The following is a 22,200-nucleotide window of genomic DNA, read 5'->3' on the forward strand; positions in this document are numbered from 1 at the left end:
ATTTTCATATTCCTCTTGATTTTTGAGTATTGTATCATTGAGGTTTGAACACATATGTGTTGACATTTATTTATAAATTATAATAAAATTTATACCTTTCCACACTGAGGTCCTACATGTATGAAGACTGGCTTTAGTCTTCATTAAAACACTTGTTAAGAAGCTCTAGAAGCTTTTGTTTTCTTCGTTGAGCTCTTCCAAATAACCCAGTTTTATGCGATAGAAAGATATTACTTTGTCATTTAAAGTTAAATAAATAGATGCTATTTTTAGGGGGGCCTAGGTTTGTCAAGACCAAGGTCACTGGGCTAAAGCGGTGGGAGCAAACTTCTCAGTGCTCACTCTGGGCTTCACCCGAGTTTGCGTCTGAGTTCATGGGTACACACATTCATCATTTTGCTTTGACCTCCATGAACACTCAAGAGCTCTTTGGTTAGTTAAGACCAGAAAGACTTCTGCTGACAGAATTGTGAGTAAACTCTATTTTAAACCCACCTTTTCTTAAATATTTGTGATCATCTTTATTGTTATCATCATCAGTATTGTCCTTATACATTGATCATTATGTGCCAGGCACTTAGCTGTGCATTTTGTGTGCAATATCTAAATATTTAAACCTTATACCAGCCCAATGGGTGATATTAGCTCCATCTAACAGAGGAGGAAGCTGTGTCTCAGTAGAGTTAAGGCTGAGCAATGGTCCAAGTTCACATCAGTAGTGAATGGCTGAGGGGAAGTTCAGACTCCGGGTTGACTGCCCTTTCCCATACTATTCTGCTTTCCTATGGTTTATCAATACCTCTTAACTACACGCCTTTAAAAGGGGACCTTTCAATAGAAGTAAAATGAAGTTTCAGAGATAGTTCCTTCTCCAAGAGTTCTCTAGTCTGGTTGGGCAGTGAAGCAGCATCCATACAAAGATGAAACATGGTATGGAATAAAGTAGCCTATAGTATTGGATCATTAATAGCTTAATAAACATTTTGAATGCTTTATAGAATCAAGAACGGAAGTCCAAGGAAACTTGAAACTACCCAAATTGAATAGGCTGACCATTTTGTATGCATAGGTAACCACGTTCATTAACAGACACACTGATTTTGGAACTCTGGGTAACATGACTCAAGTAATAACGAGACTGGGATGAAGGTGGCAGAAAGAGCCCCCAACTTTAATCTGCAATCGAGAGAAAGTTGGTCCCAGCCTCATTCTTAGAGAAGCCTTCCCACTGCATCTAATAAGAGTTTTATGAGCAACGGAATCTTGCTGGACAAGTGAGCACTCAAAGATGCAACCTTCAGAAGGGCACTGGTCTGAATCTTAGGACCTAAATCAAAGCAGAGTTTGAAGGCTTAAGTGCAGAGTGAACTTAGGAGTGCCCCAGGAGAGCCAACCAAAGTGCTAATGCCGTCGGAAATGAAAGCGTGTCATTAGTTGTGCCTGGCTGGCTGAGGGAGGAATGCGGAGCATCTTGCTGCTAGAGAGGTGAGTTGTGAAAGTTTTGGGTGCTTGGAATCCAGGGTGGGGGAGATGAGCACAGCCTACTTGTTGTTTGGGGTGACAGACCTCTTTTCTCTGCAGAGATGCAAATCTGCAGATGCCCTTGAGAGCATTTGAATTTGAAGGTTGCTAGGCCAGGTACCACTGATGTACCTGCTCTAGGTGTCTGTAGGAACCCTAGGGGTCTCCTTGCAAGGACCCTCAGAGGACATGTCAAAAGTAACTTCTCCCTCTGTCTCTAAGGGACTCAGACCTCCCTCCCCTTACATGTACACGTGCCCACAAGCATGCACACACACACACATGCACATTCAGCCTGTGCAAGCCTTAAGGTCATCATTATTTATTATGTCTGGGGGAATGCTACCATCCCCCATGACAATCGTGATTAATGATAATGTGCAAACCTGAGGTAATTTGCTGACATATTAGATCTCTGGGAGGCTCCAGAATGGAAGCAGCATTTTTCAAACTGCTCTGCTGGAGCCCCAGGGGCTGCGCTGGCTCAGGGTGGAAGGTGGGGATGGGGAGAGCGGCCGCTCTCACGGCTGCTGCTCCAGTTTTAGCTATTTTATGTGTTTATTTGTCTATAATTCTCGTTAATATTTTGGTTGAAGAAAAGAAAGTGTCATCTGCAAAAGAAAAAATCAGAAAACAATAGGATGGAGTATTACGTGCAGCAAAGGATATGCTAAGGAGTTACTGGACCATTCTCTGGAATCTTCTAGGCCTGTATGTGTCATGTTTGTTTTGATGATCATCTATATGTGTTCTCCAGGGCTGCCTTATCAAAGTACCACAGGCTGGGGGCTTAAAAAAAACACATTTTCTCACTGTCTGGAAGCTGGACGTCCACGATCACAGTGTCAGTAGGGCCGGCCCCTCCTGAGGCCGGCCCCCTGTGAGTATAGATGCCGCCTTCTCTGTGTCCTCACATGGATATCCCTCTGTGCAGGCCTGTGTCGTCATCTCTCTTCTCGTTGGATTAAGGCCTACCCCCAGTGACCTTGTTTTAAATACTTCCTTAAAGATCCTATCTCCAAATAAAAATAATAGGGGACATTCTGAGGTACTGGGTGTTAGGACTTCAACATATAACTTTAGGGGAATGCAAGTCAGCCCATCATCTTTAAGAAGTTGCGTGTACATTTCCTGACCCACACGGTGGATGACGGTGGTCCGTTTCAAAGCCCCTGGGTGTGGTCATGTTTCATCCCCAGCATGATGGAAAGCAGGACTGCCTTTAGCTTGGCCTGTTTTACTGTCAGAATGACTTCTTACTTGTCCCCTTTAATTTAGGTTTGCATATTTTGTGGCAGTTCCTCAATTAGCTTCAATACAATTTCCAATGTTTGTCTCACTATACCCAAATTGCATATCTGATAATAACCTTAACCACTGGTAGGTCCAAAAAGAATGTGCTCCTCTCTCATGTGTGCCGGTCATTCTGTGCTTCTCTTTCAGTCTGGCTGATAGATTCATAACCATTAACTGAGATTAGCTGGCAGTCCTCACCAGCAGGTAAACTGAGTTACTTCAGCTGCCTTTTAGCAAGGTTCCTGCCAGTTGAGGGAACTACCCCTTTGCTCCCCAGAATGACACTGGCACTTCTACTCAAATCAATTAGTGCTCTGTATGGACTGTCTTGTTTTCTGGGAAGTAGGTTCAGAGCCCACTGAGAGGGGCTGACCGGTATGACCTTTGCAACAAAATTATCAAGTGCACTGCTGTGTTCACGCTAATGAGCACGGAGGAGTTGAATCCTGTCTCCTCCCTCCTCCCTTCCCCGTGGCACACATTAGCCTGCACTCAGTTTCTGCGTTGTGCACACATCTGGGGAGAGCTAGTGTTCTAGAAAGGGCAGGATAGGAGACATGTTACATAATTGTTTTGAGAAATGAGTAGTAGTGGCTCTTTTTTTAAAACAAAACACACTTTAACACACACAAACTGAAAATAAACCACCCCCTCTGATACAAGAACACACAGGAAACAAATCAGATCCACTATTCTTCTGACTGATTTTGAACTATCCTCCGTATCCTCTAACGTCTGCCAGTTCCCACCGAACTGGTGCTTAAAAATCCAAGATAAAATCCTCTCTGAACGATGCTTTACCATTCTTTTTTTTTCCACTTTAGGAAACAGTATATCCAGTACAACAAGATGCATGTGTATCCCCAGTTAATATAAAGAGATCTATGAGAATTAGAACTAGTACACTGATAGATTAAAAAACGATTATTTCCTAAAAGTTCTTTAATTTAAAAAATGGTTTATTTCAGGATTGCTTTAAATAGCTCTTCGTGAATTTGAAATATGATTCAGTATGAAAGAAATTCATACCCATCCCGTCAGGAACATATGTTTTGAAATGTGAGGTAATCTTGTGTTCTAAATTTAAGAATTGATGGCTGAAGTGTTCATATTCCCATATTTTTAAACAGACATACTCATTTTTCAACACGCCTACATGACATAATAGAACAGAAAGCTGCTGCCAAGGGACTACGGTGGGAGAAGTGAGTTCCAATTCGGCTTTATCATCGGACCGGTTAGAGGTACATGGACAGTGTCCACTTCTCTGAGCTTTCCCTCCTGGAAGGGACGGGACAGGTCACCTCCACGTGATGACAGGTGGGTGGGCCGTGCAGCCCAGTGACCTGGATGTGAGGGCTGGCTGCACAGTGGCTCAGCGCCGTGTCCTCGAGCAGGTGGTTTATACATTGCAAGGGAAAAACAGTGCCCAGCCAATCAGGTTGCTGTGGAGGATTAAGTTATTCAATCCCTGCAAAACACTTGGAACAAAACTGGGGCCCTAGTGCCACTCCATGCGGAGGGAGTTGCTGCTGCCTGTAAAATCACTGGGTTAGAAATCACTAGCTGCAGCTGAGTGGGCCGCCAGCTGGGCAGCGAGAGCTACATCCTTCTCAGAGGGGCGATGGGGGTGTGGCCGGGACGCCACCCCGGAAGGTCAACCGGCCCCGCCCTGCTGCGGGGAGCAGTCCCGGAGCCCCACCCGCCCTGGGTTGGCTGGTCTGCCAACAGAGAGCCTTTCCCGCATCCGGGTCTGACCTTCGGAAGTAAAGGGCTTGAATTGAGGGAATCATTTGCTACTAATTGGTCAGAGTTCATGTGAATTATGCTAAACCAGTGAAAAGAGAGTTGCCATTTATGGATCTTAACCAATTTTACCCCCTCTGGCACATTAAAGGAGGAAATACGAGAAAAGAAATGGCAAGATACAATTGGGCGTGACCGCCAGGGTCTAGGGAAGGAAACCCATGAAATGCCCGTGATAAAAATGACGCCGCTGAACAAAAGCAGCATGATATGTAAAAAATGTTCTCGTCTCTGTGGAATTCCAAGGCTCCTGATTTAAGATGATGAGTTCTTTGTTAGCCTTAAATTAATCATATTAATTCTTTTAAAATCCCTTCGAGCCTCATGACTAAGAGTAACAGTTCTGGGTTCAAAATGAGAAGACTAAGAAGGGTGGGTAGGAAATTGACCTATGATGTCACTTAACATTTGAGACCTTTGGAGACGGGGTGCCCCAAAGCTCTCGACTTCTGTACGTCACCTTAGGCAAACCGTGCCTAGGGGAGGGAAGTGCCCGACGTTACAGGGGGCTGTGGGGTGACTTCATCGTGAGCCTGCCCTGGAGCAAATGGCAGGATTCAGGCTTTCAGACACTCTTTCCATGTTTCTTTCCAAAACAGGAAATGAATGGCCTAGTGGATCTCTTGGTTTTAGTCATATTTGTGGAATTTTCATTGGTTGAAAAACTCTCTGTACTGTATCAAGTTACAAAACCTTTCTTTTTGTGGCCAAACCTGAAATAAAACATATCAATTTCATTATATTAATTATAACATTTATATTACATTATTTTTTAGGTAAGAAAAAAGATGCACTGTGAAATATTCAGAAAACAGGAATGATTATTAACAAGTGAGAGAGCCCTATAATCCTATGCCCCAGAGATGAACATTTAAAACATTAGAATACATTTATCTGGGTTTTTCCCTATAATAATATATGGGATCACATTATTTTACAGCTTTTTTTCCCCTGTTCAACCTATTAAAACACTTTTCTATAGAGCACATATGCCTCATTGGTATTTTTTTTAATCAAACCCTACATGGAAAGATTTTAATGTCATGTCATTACAAGAAGCATATAACATCCTTCATTCCCTCCACCGAGGCAGTTGCTTTCATAATTTTTTACTCATCCTGTTGGCATTTACCTTGATTAAAAAAAATATCTGTGTATCTACTGACTTCAGGTTATGATAGATGAAAAATGTAGTGACTTACCTTCTATCCCCAAGCACCTGGGATTTCCCCGTGTTTAGTCAAATCCATTACAACATGTACATACTACGAACTGCTAAGGCAGGGAGTGTTGTATGACTGCATTTTCCCCTTTTGCTTTAAACAGCTAAGACTTCCACACTCCAAAGGGCGGACAGCGTTCCACCTGGTCATGTTCGGCAGATAATTATCAGTTCCAGCCTGTTTTCCCCGCAGAGGGCCCTCCTACGCCCTTCCCTGTCTAGACTGGCTGCTCCTGGGCAGCCCCAGCCAGGGACCACCTTGGTGTGCTGTCCACCTTCTTGAGTGCTGGTCTCCCTGCTTCTAATCCTCCGTTTTCTCTTTCTCTCTGCCTTCAGAGGGACATAGCTTCCATGTAGTCATTTCTGAGGAGGGGTGCATGAGAAGACCATTTTTAAAAACTGATGTTTGCAAAAAGCATTTGTTTAAGGATCATTTTTCTCTCACCAAGTTAGAATAATTTCATATGACGTGATTTCTCTGTTCTTTCAGCTTCCAGGAATGTTGCCATTCTGATTCCTGATCTTTGGGTCTGTAGGTAAAAATTCATTTTCTGTTTTCTCTTTGGAAACATTAGGCCTTTCTTTCAACCCCTAATATTCCCATAACGTTAGGAGGATGTGCCTAGGTGTGGCTTTTTCATTCCCTGTGCTGGTCACCCAGTATGTTCTTACTGTGCAGACACTTCTGTCCCTCAAGGTACGTGATTTTCTGGTCCTGCTTCTTGGATAATTCCCTCCCCCCTCCACCCACCCTTCTTCCACAACAGAATCCTATTGTTGGGGTGTTTGACCTCCTGGATTGAGATAATAATATTTTAAATCTTCATTCTTTTATTGTCTAAATTTTGTCTCTTTTGACATCCCAGAAAATTTCTTCAACTTTTTCTTCTTCATATTAACTTTAAAAAAAATCTCTATTTATGCTTTAAATACCCAAAAGCTCTGTTTTCAGTTTAGCCAAAGAATAAACCTTTAGGCTCCTGGGAGGCTGGGGGAGGGATGTCACACAGATGTGTAGGGCAAGGTATGAGGAAGGGGTTTTCTGGAGTGCCTTCCGGTCCAGCCATAACTCACTACGTGATTCAGAGGTGTCTGGCGCCCCGATTCCTGAGTTGTTCCAGGGTTCTGTGTGTTGCAAAAAAAAAGTTCTCCTTGGTTAGCCCTCTTCTCTCTTCATCCCTGCATGCACACACCTGCTCTTCTGTCTATTTGCTGGCTTCAGAGAATAGAGGTTGGGAATATGGATACTTCCTAGGAGAGCTGCCACGAATCTCTGAAATGGTGTTTGGTTTGTTGTTGTTCATCTCCATCTCCTCCTCCTGCTCCTCCTTCTCTCTCTCATTCTCTCTCCCTCTTACAGAATTACAGTCTGAAATTAGTCTCTTTAACAGATCCAACATTTGTGTATATGTCTTTAATCAGCTCCTCGAGGAGTTACTCCTTAATCAAAATGTGTGCACATTTTACAACATGCCATTATTTCCCAAATTACCCTTTGAAATGGCATAAATTTCATTCTAGTAAGTGTGTTATAAGAGTGTTGACTCTTTCCTCACCCTTCCCAATACTAAGCAATACCTTCTTTTATCATTTTCAACTTAATAGGCAAATTAATTTCATATCATTTGTACTTGTTAATATATGCCTTCAGAAAACTACGTTTCTGAAAACAGAGCATTCATTCCTTCACATGAAATACACATATTACAGTATCTACCACTATGGACAAATAAGTCATAACAATTTAAAATAAATTTGTGAGTAAAGATAATGAATTCAGTAATTACTTTATAGATTAAATCTGTGTCTATGTGTAAGGAGATAGTGTACAGAGGTTAAGAAATAGACAAATCAAATTGTTTTCAAAAAATTTCTGATGTATCTTTGTATTAGTAACAGCTTCTATTTGAATTTGATTGCTGTTTCTGCAAATCCCCTTAATTTTCTTAACTGCATAAATACAAATACTAATGACCAAAATATGGGAGCCCTCTGGTGGTGAAAAGTGGTGAAAATGCCTACAGATACAAACTAGTATATTTATCCTTCAGCTTAAATTCCAGGTTCATGAGATGCAGTTATTTAAAAATTCTTGAAAATACAGGAAGATAATTTTAATTAAAATATGAACAAAGTTAGCTAAAAAATGTTTAAAGTTCTTAAATATAACTACACTGGGGACAAATGATGATTTTTGGAGATGATGACCCACTAAGTTCAACCAAGTTCTTAGTAGAGTTCCTGGAAAAACCAACAGGAATCAAATCCGTGTGTTTGGTCAGAGAGGGATCCCAGTATCCCCGGAGCCTTGTTGCCCACTCTTTGCAATTCAAAAGCCCCAAAGAAATTGCTACTGCTTTTCCCTGAAGGAAGTGAGGGAATGTAAGCCAGGGAGAAGAAGAGGTGTGTTAGTTTTCTGCAAGGGACAGAAAGGCCACATTTGTACAAGCGATTTCATTTCTTACCTGGCCAGTGAAGGTGAAAATAGAAGCTAGGAAAACAAAAGCAATTTCAGGTCCATGTAAGAAAGAACTATTAAAAATATTTCATCTGCATAAATGCATAAAATATTTTATATTTTTCTATATAAAAGTACTTCAAAAAATGGAATGGGCTTCCTAGGTAGGGAGTGAGTTCCCTATCACTGTGAGCATTTTAGCAGAGGATGGAGACTTGCTTTCTGGAAGTGCCATGGAAGGGATTCAGGCTCTCAGGACTGGCCTGGACTACAGGATACCTTCCAATCCTCCGAAACCTGGGACCGTGTTGGTTACTAATCAACAGTCGTGTGGAGGATACTGAAGGCCCTGGAGGCTGTCTGTTTAAATCAAAGGGACTCAGGATGGAAGGTGGTGTCAGTGTGAAAGGTGGGTCTAGACAGGGTGAATGCTGTTCAAGTTTCAGAAGGTTAGCTGTGTCCAGGCTGTATGGTGCCTTACTGCTCAAAGGATAAAGCACAGATCACTTCTGCTCTCCAGCAACTCTCTAGCTGTTTCTGAGCAGTGAATTTAAAAATCACAGATGGATTGTACACATGTCTGTGGGATGCTGGCGTCTCTTTTTGAGCAACAGTTCCATTTATATTGCACTTCTTGTGACCACATCTGCATATTTCACAGTCATTTTGAGATTTTTGCAAGCGTGATTCTGTCACGCCAAACAGCAAGGATATATGTTCCTCTTTTATTTTTATGCTTTCAAAAACAAACAGACCTTAGAATCTGACAATCTTGCAGAAAATATTTTTTTACTAAATGTGTTTATAATCAAACAAGTTAAGCAAGGGGTCATTGTTCTTTCCTGAAAAATCTTAAGAGTTAGCTGTAATGCCCGTAGAAGAAAGAACATAATTTTGTTCCTTAGGCGAAAATGAGTGAACTCAACTCATTTCTAATCAGACCCAGTTTCTAGTGTTGATCTGTATCAGTTCGAACAGCTTATTTCACTGATAACTCCCTCCCACACTCGAACATTCTAATTCAGTTGCTCTGACGGGCCAGTGAGACATCAGGAATTTTTCCAAAGTCCCAAGTGATTCCAACGTCCTGTGACGTTTGGGAGCCACTGCTCATCCTAAACCAACAAGTACGTTCAGTCAGTGGTTCTCAAACATGAATCACGTCCAGATTACTGGAGGGCATGTTCAAGCAGATGGTTGGTTGATTCTTTCAGAGTTTCTGATTCCAGATATCTGCAAAGGGCCCCAGGAATGTGCTTTTTGTAACCAGTTCTCAGGTGAATTGCTGCCAGTCTGGGCACCACACCATGAGAATCACTGTGTTTGGCTAGAGGAACATTTGGGTCTGCTTGCAGATGGGTGGTATGGCTGGGATCTCAGGTATTCCCTGCATGAAATCCCTTAGAAACTTGCAGGAAGGGACTTCCGAGAGGAAAGAAGCAGGTTTAAGTCCCATCTGCTTCCTAGTGCTTTCTTATCTTCCTGTGGTCATTCTTCCATTCTTATACTCTGTATTAATTCCTGATTCTGCTTTAACAAATTAGCACAAACCTAAGTAACTTAAGGCAATGCAAAGTTATTATCTTACAGTTGTGGAGGGCCAAAGTCCAAGGGCTAAATGGGTCTCACTGGTTGAAAATCAAGGTATCAGCAAAGCTGTGTTTCCTTCTGGAGGCTTCAGACAGGAATCTGTTTCTATGCCTTTTCTGGCTTCTGTGGACTGCCTCCATTCCCTGGCTCACAACTGCTTCTGTTTTTGAAGCCAGCAACAGGCGGTAAAATCTTTCCAACGTCACATCACTCTTGACATTGATGCTTCTTCCACTTGTCACTTCCACTTTTAAGTCCCCTTGTGATTACACTGGGCCCACCTGGATAACCCAAGACAATCTTCCTATTTTAAGATCAGCTGATTTATTCACAGGTTCTGGGGATGGGGATGTGAACATCTTTGGGGGCCTGCCTTCCGGACCCTGACTCCAGAGGCAGAAGGTTTGAGTGTGAAACCAGCTCTACCACTTCATAGCTGGGCAAGGTGACCTGGGGCAGGTTATAGAACTTCTCTAATTTGCTGTAAATAAGGGAATTAAAGTACATACTGTACAGTGTTAAGGCAAGACTAAATATGTGGATATTTAATTAGATAAATGATGGATGGATGGATGGATAGATAGATGGGTGGATGGGATGGATAGATGGGTAGGTAGGTTGATAGATAAATAGATATGCCAGATCCAGGCAAAGCGATTTTAGAAAATCTTAACTATTACTATTATTATGGTTATAATTGTCATCATTTTATTATTTAGAGTTATTTATCTGTGCCTACAGTCACCTAGTTCTCACATCATAGGCAAACACTGTTACCAATTCTTTAAGTATCCTTTCAGAGACAGTCTATGCATTTGCAAGCATATGCAAATATATAACTTATTTGCATAAGTGGTAAGCTCTAAGTCACTCTTTTCCGAATCATAATTTAATTCATGTCAGCATCCTTACCCTCTCAAGCAGCTGTAGAGTTTCTGCTTCATGAATGTGCTCCAATTTACTTAGCCAGTCCTCAGTTGATGAACATTTAGTGTTGGCCTTTTGCAGTTATGAACAGGGCTATAACTAATAAACAAACTAATTCATTAATGTTTGCACATGGCTGGTGTATCTGTTGTGTGACTTCTGGAAGTGAACCTTCTGAGTCAAAGGTAATGTACATTTTAAAACTTGATATATATACTACCAGATTTGTTTCTCCAGAAATTTTCTCCATCTTCATTTCCATCAGCGCTCTGAGTGTCCACACATCCTGAGCTGGCTCATGCCAGCGTGCATTTTTATTTCTGCCATTGAGACAGCTGAAAACAGTTTATAAGACATTTGATTGACAGCTCTCATTATGAGTGCATCAAACAGCTTTTCATATGTTCCTGTGTAATTGCATTTCCTTTTCAATTAACCATCCATTTATGTCTTTCATCTGTGTTTCTTTAGGTGGTTAATTTTTTTCCTCAATGATTAATTTATAGGATATCATCACAGTTTGGGAAACTATCTCTTTTCTATGATATGAATTACAGAAAATTTTCTCACTTTGCTTGCCTTTGATGACAGAAATACTTGATTTTATGTGTTTGAATTTAAAAATTGTTCATGACATCATAGTTTTGTGTCATACTTAGAAAGACAGTCCCTGTCATACGTTACATGAAACAAAAATTTCTCATTTTTTCTCTAACAATTGCATTATATCATTTGTGTTGTTTAAATCTCTGGAACTTGTTTTGATTCAATGAGTTATGTAGGGATACAGTTTCAATCTTACCCAGTTGCTCCAGTTACCTCAAAGCCATGTATTGAATAATTGTTTTTTTTTCTACTGACACTCAATACTCAAATATATATATATACACACATATATATATGTGTGTATATATATATATTTATATGTCTTTCTGGCTTCTCCTTTCTGTTCCATTCTTCTGTCTCTTCATGTACCCTGCCATAGCCTTGAAATACATTTAAGTATGTGATAGATCTATTTCTGCTTTATTTACTCAAATTTGAAGACTTTTTTTTGGCTGTTTATGCAAGTTTGCTTTAAAATTAGAATATGTATCTAGAAAAAAATTCTGTTTGGTATTTCACTGGTGTGGTCTGAAGTACATAGATTAATTCAAGAAATGCCCTCCTTAGAATATTAAGTGTTCTCCTCTTAAACAGGGTTTGCCATTACACGTACTCGGATGTCCTTTTGTATATCTGAGGAGCATTTCACATGCTGTTCATGTGGTTTGTGCACATTTACTGCATGTATTCTTTGTATTCCTATTGTGGTTAAGATCTTGGTTTCAAAAGAGATTGGTTGTGTATACTTAGCCTATTTTTATCTTTTAGATTTTACTCAGCCATTTCACAGTTATCTTTACTACTTGTACTAGATTTTTAGTTGATTCTCATGAATTTTTCAGTTATACAATTGTATTGTGTGTAAATAATGATAATTTCCCTCATTTTTTAAAGTACGCATTGTTCTAATTTCCTTCCTCTATTAAGTTGTATGTTGTAGCAGTTAGTCTCATCACTATCAGTGATATGAGCCCTATTACCATTTCTAAGTTATGCATTCTGTTTTCTTGCTATTTTTCACCAACCATTTGTCTATCTTGCTAATTATATTATAACTTTATATCTATTTAATAACTCAAACCTCAGCCTGCTTTCTAATACATTGACTCCTGCACGTCCCTTTTTTTTTCATTAAGGATTTTGTTACTGTATGTAACATGGGCAAATTAGTCAATACATTTTTAAAGAATTTCATATGTTGTGATTCCTCCCCCTGCCAATCGCCTTCGCTCCTCCAAAGTTTGAGTCATGATCTTCAAGCCAGTCCTTTTAAAAATCAACTTTTGTTGAGTGCACCAGTCAGTCCAATATTCTTTCATCTGAGCTTCTTTGCTCTCCACTTGAACATGGACATGCTTCAAAAATTCTCTACCTGTAATCCCTGAGTTCCAATTTTTTGAAGCAATTTACTTTGGGGCTGCATTTAGGGTCAGAGTAGATGGATCTGCCTGGTGCTCAATTTCAGACACCCTCTAACCACGAATTAAGTTCAAGTCCTATCCACTCCTCAGCTGTCATACCCTAGGAATAGTACAGATCATTGTAATATACAAATATCTAAGATTTTAAAAAATTTCTTGTCTATTTGGTCTTTCATAGGTGTAGCAGACCTGTCTTTGTAGTTCTTTCCCACAGATCCTACACACAGTTCTGTGAGTAAAGGAAACCACACAGATACTCTATGAGGCTTTTCCAACCATGTAGATCTACAGAAAAAGCCTCATTGGATAGACTGTAACTTTTGTACTTATTTTTAATTCATTCCCTCCTTTTGTTTTTACTTCTATATATTTTATTGATCTTTTTTCTAATTCTTTAAGTGGGATCCTCAATCCACTGATTTTCATTCTTTCTTGTTATTTACAGAAGTGTACTTGGCTGAAAATTTCTTCCATATAAAATATTGGAATATTGCATAGGTTCTGATATGAGCTGTACTCATTAACATTATTTTCCAGATGTTCCCCCATCTCCGTTCCTGTGTGCATGTGTGACTCAAGAGCAAATTCCATGTGAGAAATCCTGTTTAATTGCAGATCTGTTGCATTGAATTCAGAGAATGTTCTGTTCTCTACCATTTGTACTTGCAAAAACAATGGATTTTTCCTTGTGGCCCAGTGTGTCTTCAACAAGATTGGTAATTTCTTTTTCCTCGGGTACTGGAGAGGAAGATGGATTATACATCTTCAGGCTATACAGTTACATAAATTACATATAGGTCTAAATTACTAACTATGTTGCTTAAATCTTCATTATCTTTACTTTCATGTATATTTGATCAGTTATGGGCTGAGACAGGTAAATTAAAGTGTCCTGCTAGTATCATATTCGTGCCTGTTTTAATTTCTTGTGGGTTTTGCTTTACGAATTTTGATGTGATATTATTACTGTGTGTGGACATTCATGCCTCTTATGTCTTTGTTGTCGATCACACCCTTTGTCATCAAAAGGGCTGTTCCTGGTCACACTAATACCTCCCATCCTAATTTTAACCTGTGTGCTACTTAAAAGCATGACCGATGCTTTCTCATTCTTTGCATGCGCCTGATATGCCTTTCCACACCCTTAGTATTCAATATCTTAAATCACTTGAAGACACACCAAAATGATGTGTAATTAAATTCGTGATCCAATATGGAAGTTCAGCAAATTTACGTTGTACTCAATCATGTTTTATGTTACGTTTCTCTTTATATTGCCTCTTTTGCTTTTCTCCCCACTTTCCTTTTCTTCTTCTTTGCCTTCACCATCATCGTCTTCTTCTTCTTTTGTGGGTGCTTATTTCTTTTTATGTTATGGAATGTTGATGGGTAGTTTTAAGTCTCATAACAGCCAACTCTATAATTAAAAGTTTACATGGTATATTTGATCTTCTTTTTCTAAAAAAGCAGCATCAATGCTCAACAATGACCTGTGAAGGGATCACCATGTACCCTGAGAATGCCACCGCCAACTTTACATGATAATATTTATGTTGGTTTTTCTGGTGTTCCATTAATATCTTGATTGACCTACCCCATTAAAGGATCCGTATTTAATCCCTGATCGTAAACATTTCTCCATCTATTATCTCCCTTTTCCTAGGAATTTTTGTTAGTTACAGTAGTTCTAAATTGCCATATTTAAAATAATTCTATAATTCTCAGTTTAAATTCTAATCCTAAATTAAATAGAACTAACACAGGGGGCCAATCCTTTTGCTATGACTTCTTGATTCATTTTAACATTATTTATTATGAACATACTGAAACATACAGAAAAATAAAAATTGTATAGGGAACACCATAAACACTACGTAGATTCTACAATTTACATTTGCTATATTTGCTTTATCAGATAATTATCCATTTATTTATCCCTCTATCCATCCATCCATCTTATTTCTTGAAGCATTTCAAAATAATTTAGAGATATTGACAGACTCTTGAATACTTCAGCATACACACCATTAACTAGAGTTCAATATTAGTAGTACTAATTCAGTTTTTCTATTAACTAATATTTATTTTTAGAATTGTTAGGGCAGTTTCATAGCAAGTATAATTGCTGACTATGTTACCATTTGAAAGTGTGCTCCGAAATCTGTATAATGAATGCTGTTTTGTCTGGGTATAACATTTTATTTCCATGAATATTTTACTACATCTTGCTCTCTTCAAACATGCAATGTTGTTGTGAAAAGGATGAGTCTAACTATGATTTGCTTTCTTCTTTTAAATGATGTGATGCTTCTTCTTCCTTTGTTTTTCTTTCTTCTGCATGTAAGCATAGATTTGTTTTTTTGGTATCATTAATGTACAATTACATGAGCAACATTATGGTTACTAGACTCCCCCCATTATCAAGTTCCCCCCACATACCCCATTGCAGCCACTGTCCATCAGTGTAGTAAGATGCTATAAAATCACTACTTGTCTTCTCTGTGTTGCACAGCCCTCCCCGTGCACCCACCCCTACATTATATGTGCTAATTGTAATGCCCCTTTTTCCCCCTTGTTCCTCACTTCCCACCCATCCTCCCCAGTCCCTTTCCCTTTCGTAACTGTTAGTCCATTCTTGGGTTCTGTGATTCTGCTGCTGTTTGGTTCCTTCAGTTTTTCCTTTGTTCTTATGCTCCACAGATGAGTGAAATCATTTGATACTTGTCTTTCTCCACCTGGCTTATTTCACTGAGCATAATACCCTCTAGCTCCATCCATGTAGGTGCAAATGGTAGGATTTGTTTTCTTCTTATGGCTGACTAATATTCCATTGTGTATATGTACCACATCTTCTTTATCCATTCCTCTCCTGATGGACACTCAGGTTGCTTCCATTTCTTGGCTATTGTAAATAGTGCTGCGATAAACATAGGGGTGCATCCGTCTTTTACAAACAGGGCTCCTGTATTCTTAGGGTAAATTCCTAGGAGTGGGATTCCTGGATCAAATGGTATTTCTATTTTTAGTTTTCTGAGGAACCTCCATACTGTTTTCCACAATGGTTGAACTAATTTACATTCCCACCAGCAGCATAGGAGGGTTCCCCTTTCTCCACATCTTCACGAACATTTGTTGTTGTCTGTCTTTTGGATGGTGGCCATCCTAACGTGTGAAGTGATATCTCATTGTGGTTTTAATTTGCATTTCTCTGATGATTAGCAATATGGAGCATCTTTTCATGTGCCTGTCGACCATCTGAATTTCTTCTTTGGAGAAGTGTCTGTTCAGATCCTCTACCCATTTTTTCATTGGATTATTTGCTTTTTGTTAGTTGAAGTGGGTGAGCTCTTTATATATTTTGAATGTCAGCCCTTTATCAGATATATCATTTATGAATATATTCTCCCATACTGTAGGATACTGTTTTGTTCTATTGATGGTGTCCTTTGCTGTACAGAAGTTTTTCAGCTTGATATAGACCCACTTGTACATTTTTGCCTTTTTTTCCCTTGCCTGGGGAGATATGTTCATGAAGAAGTTGCTCATGTTTATGTCCAAGAGATTTTTGCCTATGTATTTTTGTAAGAGTTTTATGGTTTTATGATTTACATTCAGGTCTTTGATCCATTTCAAATTTACTTTTGTGTATGGGGTTAGACAATGATCCAGTTTCATTCTCTTATATGTAGCTGTCCAATTTTGCCCACACCAGCTGTTGAAGAGGCTGTCATTTCCCCATTGCATATCCATGGCTCCTTTATTGTATATTAATTGACCATGTATGTTTGGGTTAATATCTGGACTCTCTATTCTGTTCCACTGGTCTGTGGGTCTGTTCTTGTGCTCGTACCAAATTGTCTTGATTACTGTGGCTTTGTAGTAGAGCTTGAAGTCAGGGAGCGTAATCCCCCCAGCTAGTCTTCCTTCTTAGGATTGCTTTGACTATTCAGGGTCTTTGGTGGTTCCATATGAATTTTAAAACTATTTGTTCCAGTTCGTTGAAGACCACTCAGTATTTTGATAGGGATTTCATTGAATCTGTAGATTGCTTTAGGCAGGATGGCCATTTTGACAATATTAATTCTTCCTACCCAAGAGCATGGGATGAGTTTCCATTTGTTAGTGTCCTCTTTAATTTCTCTTAAGAGTGTCTTGTAGTTTTCAGGGTATAGGTCTTTCACTTCCTTGGTTAGGTTTATTCCTAAGTATTTTATTCTTTTTGATGCAATTGTGAATGGAATTGTTTTCTTGATTTCACTTTCTGCTAGTTCATCGTCAGTGTATAGGCATGTAACAGATTTCTGAGTATTAATTTTATATCCTGCAACTTTGCTGAATTCAGATATTATTTCTAGTAGTTTTGGAGTGGATTCTTTAGGTTTTTTTATGAACTATGTCATCACATCTGCAAGTAGTCACAGTTTGACATTTTCTTGACCAATCTAGATGCCTTTTATTTCTTTGTTTTATCTGATTGCCATGGCCAGGACCTCCAGAACTATATTGAATAAAAGTGGGGAAAGTGGGTATCCCTGTCTTGTTCCTGATCTTAGGTGAAAAGCTTTCAGCTTCTCGCTGTTAAGTATGATGTTGGCTGTGGGTTTGTCATATATGGCCTTTATTATGTTGAGGTACTTGACCTCTATACCCATTTTGTTGAGAGTTTTTATCATGAATGGGTGTTGAATTTTGTCGAATGCTTTTTCAGCATCTATGGAGATGATCATGCAGTTTATGTCCTTCTTTTTGTTGATGTAGTGGATGATGTTGACAAATTTTCGAATGTTGTACCATCCTTGCATCCCTGAGATGAATCCCACTTGATCATGGTGTATGATGCTCTTGATGTAGTTTTCAGCAATTATTTCTTCAAGACACTTTCTATCCCTTTTGAATTCGGTTTGCTAATATTTTATTGAGTATTTTTGCATCTATGTTCATCAGGTATATTGGTCTGTAATTTTCTTTTTTTGTGGGTTCTTTGCCTGGTTTTGGTATTAGAGGGATTCTGGCTTCATAGAATGAGGTTGGTGGTTTCCGTCTTCTTCTAGTTTTTGGAAAACTTTAAGGAGAATGGGTGTTATGTCTTCTCTATATGCCTGATAAAATTCAGCAGCGAATCCATCTGGCCTGGGAATTTTGTTCTTGGGTTGTTTTTTGATTGATGATTCAATTTTGTTGCTGATAATTGGTCTGTTTATATTTTCTGTTTCTTCCCTGGTTAGTCTGGTAACATCTATTTAGCCTTAGGAGTACTTCCATCTAGAGCAGTCCCTTTAAAATACCCTGTAGAGGTGGTTTGTGGGAGGTAAATTCCCTCAGCTTTTGCTTATCTGGGAATTGTTTAATCCCTCCTTCAAATTTAAATGATAATCTTGCTGGATACAGTATCCTTGGTTCAAGGCCCCCCTGTTTCATTGCATTAAATATATCATGCCACTCTCTTCTGGCCTGTAAGGCTTCTGTTGAGAAGTCCGATGATAGCCTGATGGGTTTTCCTTTGTAGGTGATCTTTTTTCCCTACTTGGCTGCTTTTAATACCCTGTTCTTGTCTTTGATCTTTGTCATTTTAATTATTATATGTCTTGTTGTTGTCCTCCTTGGGTGCCTTGTGTTGGGAGATCTGTGGGCTTCCATAGTCTGAGAGACTATTTTGTTTCCCAGCTTGGGGAAGTTTTCAGCAATTATTTCTTCAAAGATACTCTCCTTTTTCTCTCTTCTTCTTCTTCTGGTACCCCTATTATGCGAATATTGTTCTGTTTGGATTAGTCACACAGTTCCTTAATATTCTTTCATTCCTGGAAATCCTTTTATATCTCTCTGCCTCAGCTTCTCTGTATTCCTGTTCTCTTATTTCTATTCCATTAACAGTCTCTTGCACCTCATACAATCTGCTCTTAGGTCCTTCCATTGCTTGTTTCATTTGTGTTATTTCCCTCTGGACTTCATCCCTTAGCTCTTGCATATTTCTCTGCAGGTCCATCAACATGGTTACGACTTTTATTTTGAATTCTTTTTCAGGAAGATTGGTTATATCTGTGTCACTAGACCCTCTCTCTGGTGTTTGAGTGATTTTGGACTGGACCAGGTCCTTCTGCTTTTTCATGCAATAGAAGTGATCGCCGGTGTGTGGCACATGTGTCAGCTTTGCAAACAAAGTCCCTTCCTGCTTACTGGTCACCTTGCCCTTCTCCACTGCCTTTGCTGGTTACCTGCACTCAGAGAACAGTCTCTGGGTCAATTCCCTGAGCTGCCATGGGAGGGGCAGCCCTCGGGATGGCCTGTGGCACTGTTGGGGGTTGCAGGCACATGGGGTGTATTCTTCTGCAAGGATGGCACCCCTTCATGCCTTCGGGACTTTTCACCAGCTTCTTCTGTCTTTGCCTGGAAGCTACATGCTGGCAGCATCGTCTGGGTCTGGTCTGGTAAGCTGCACACTGGGAGGAGACTCTGTATGGTTGCTGTGGGCAGGTCTGCTCCCTGGCTGGTTCGCAGCAGTGGCAGGTCAGCTGGTTTGCTTGCAGTGCTGGCATGGGGAATGAACAGCAGGCTGCTTATCATCGTGAGGGGCTTTGGAGCTTCATTGCTACCTAAGGGGTTAGGGCGCCTGAAGTTCCTTAAAATTCCCAGCCTGCTAGGCTGAGTATGCTCAGACGATTTTGTCTACCTGTTAAGCCCTTGTCCCTTTAAGGCTTTTAAAGTGCCTGCTTTTCTTTTGTCCCAGGGGAGCAGGCTGTGGGGTCCCCCTCACAGTCTCCATCTCGGATTTTACTTTCTGTTTCTCTAATATCCAAGTACACCATGCAATGTGTGTCTGTGCTCCCAGTCTAGATTACTAGGGCTGGTTACTTAGCAGTCCTGAGCTTCCACCCCCTCCCTGCTCTGACTCTTTTCCTCCCACTGGTGAGCTGGGGTGGGGGAAGTGCTCAGGTCCCGCCGGGTCACAGCTTTGTATCTTACCCCCTTCATGAGATGCTGAGTTCTCACAGATGTACATGTAGCCTGGCTGTTGTACTGTGTCTTCTGGTCTCTCTTTTAGGAATAGTTGTATTTGCTGTATTTTCAAAATATATATGGTTTTAGGAGGAGATTTCCACCGCCGTACCCATGGTGCCATCTTGAGCATAAGCATCATGGTCTTTTTTCTTTTTCTAATTATAAAAAGTTTATGTATCATCTAAAATCCTGTAAAATAAATCCCTATGGAGTTAAGGTTCTTGTTGAGTTATCTATGTCAAATATTCTTAGAACACAATGACCATTTTGATTTATATATTCATGTCTTCTTTTCCTGATATTTCTGAATTACTTTCTATATAATATTTTTAATATTTTTTTAGTTCATTTATATGCATCTCTCACCCATGCAAAACAGTTATGTGGATTTTGGGTCTCCTCTTCTCCCATATCTGTCTCAATCCTTTGTAATTTATCCATCTCTGTATCTATCATCTATCTCCCTAAATCATTTTCCTGACGTAGTCCTATATACGATGGACAATGTCTACTTTGTTGGGCTGATCACAGATAACAGTCAGCTTGTGAGTAAAAAATAAATCCTTCCTTTTCTTTTCTGCACTCTTAAATAGCTTATATTCCATTTCCTTGTCTGCACTTCACCTTTTACTTTTGCTTTGGGCTATCTGTTTCATTAAATTATTTTCATTCATGGTTACATAATTTGTTGAAATGATTTGCTGGCTCAGCAACTACCTTTCCTGATTGAGTGTTCATGTTCCATTTGTTTTTCTAGAGCTTTCCTAACCTTGTCTTTCTTGTATTATATTTATATAAACAGTTCCATGTTGGGAACCTTTTAAAATTTACTTCACACCTTTTGATGGAAGACCTTTCTAGATTTAGGTCCGTAGAAAAGATTTATTCAGGAGTAAAAGCATAACAAGATTAGCAGGAATCATTCCGCATGTGCAGTGCAACAACTTCTGACATGTGGCTGTATTAGTGGGCTATTTGCCTTCACTTCTTTCCAGATCCTGGGCTGCTCCCAATTCTCAATATCTTCTCTTCACCCATTTCCTGCAGAGATAGGGTAGAGATTATCCACTCCTACCTCTCTTGCTATTCCACAGTGCCAGACAAGTTCTGGAGAAGCACCTACTGCCAGCCCATCATATAACTAGAGGTTTGGGTTAATGAAGCCATTAGCAGCTATTCCTCTTGGTAGAATCCTCCTGCTTTAGAACAATGCTTTGCTGGCTCTGCCAGAGTTGCTATAGGTATTTTATTGTCGTCCCTTCCCCCATTGTTTTCCCCTGCTTTAAAAAGGTGAGTTGAGTTTACAGAATCTCCTGGTTTGGTTTTGTTGAAGACAAATTGTATATGGTATGAGGCGTTTGATGAATTTTTTCCATTTGAAAAGTGTTGTCCTCATGAGAAGTATGGACATGGCCATTCTTCCTCTTACTTCTAATAGAGCTCCTTTCTGCCATACATAGTGTCTTTAAAGTCATTATATTGCTTTTTCTGTTTTATTGCTACATTATGTAAAGGTGGGAAATTTGGATAATTGAAAACTGGATGCACCCTTCAGAGTAGGCTTGACCAAACACTTCCACATGTTTAGTTTCGTTTCATCCTTTCAATGTCCTTCCGAGTGGGCCTTGGTACCCCTGTTTTCGAGATGAAAATAGAAACTCAGGTAGAGCACGTGCCACGGCCAGTGTCACGTGGCTAATGCACGGCAGAGCTGAGCTCCTGACAGCTTCCGTCACCCAGTAGGCAACTTCTTACAACTAGAAACAGAACCGAGCACAAGAGGAGCAGCCCTCGGAGTGTGACCAGAGCTATTTGAAATAGATTAGAGAATATAGAAAATTGCCCTTATATATCATAAGCAGACTCTGCCATGGTGACAGACTAACTGGCTCATATATATCTTTCCACTTCAGTATATGATTCTGCTCATTAGTATGCAGTTCTCTTCATCCCAGGGACTTGGGGCCATATGTGGACCTTGTCCCCACATTGGGCTCTGTTTGGGAAGTGCAGTGGCTCTCATGTGTTGTGAATAGTCCTATCCAAGGAAGAGTTCCTCCCTGTTCTCTGCACTTAGACATGAGGAATACCTTGGCTAATTTAGGGACTGGAGCTTTTCTTTCTTTTTCAGTCTTATTAGGGAGACATCAGTTCATCTCCTGATCTTTTTAGTTAGGGTTTTACAGAAGGGCAGGTGCCATTTGCCTTTTATACAAGCTCTGTGCTTCAAGTATTTAAAATTGCTGGGTAAATGTTTCTTAAACAGCATGCTGTCTATTCTTAAAGAAAGGGTTGCAGCACTTTTGACTTACTTTAATATATCTCTTATCATTATCAGTGATAGTAAATCTTTATTG

The 22,200-nt window shown here is 39.8% G+C and overlaps 1 protein-coding gene and 1 non-coding gene across 3 annotated transcripts in view; one reads left to right on the forward strand and one right to left on the reverse strand.

Annotated features, from left to right (window-relative positions):
• Window positions 1–22,200, forward strand: part of DSCAM (DS cell adhesion molecule) — a 718,205-nt gene that overhangs the window by 298,145 nt on the left and 397,860 nt on the right. The window lies entirely within an intron of this gene.
• On the reverse strand, window positions 13,035–13,165 carry LOC118971765 (small nucleolar RNA SNORA18). The gene has a single exon (XR_005060420.2). It is a non-coding gene; the product is annotated as a small nucleolar RNA SNORA18 (small nucleolar RNA).

The sequence above is a fragment of the Manis javanica genome, chromosome 3 (assembly GCF_040802235.1).
Source record: "Manis javanica isolate MJ-LG chromosome 3, MJ_LKY, whole genome shotgun sequence".
NCBI classification, from domain to species: Eukaryota; Metazoa; Chordata; class Mammalia; order Pholidota; family Manidae; genus Manis; species Manis javanica.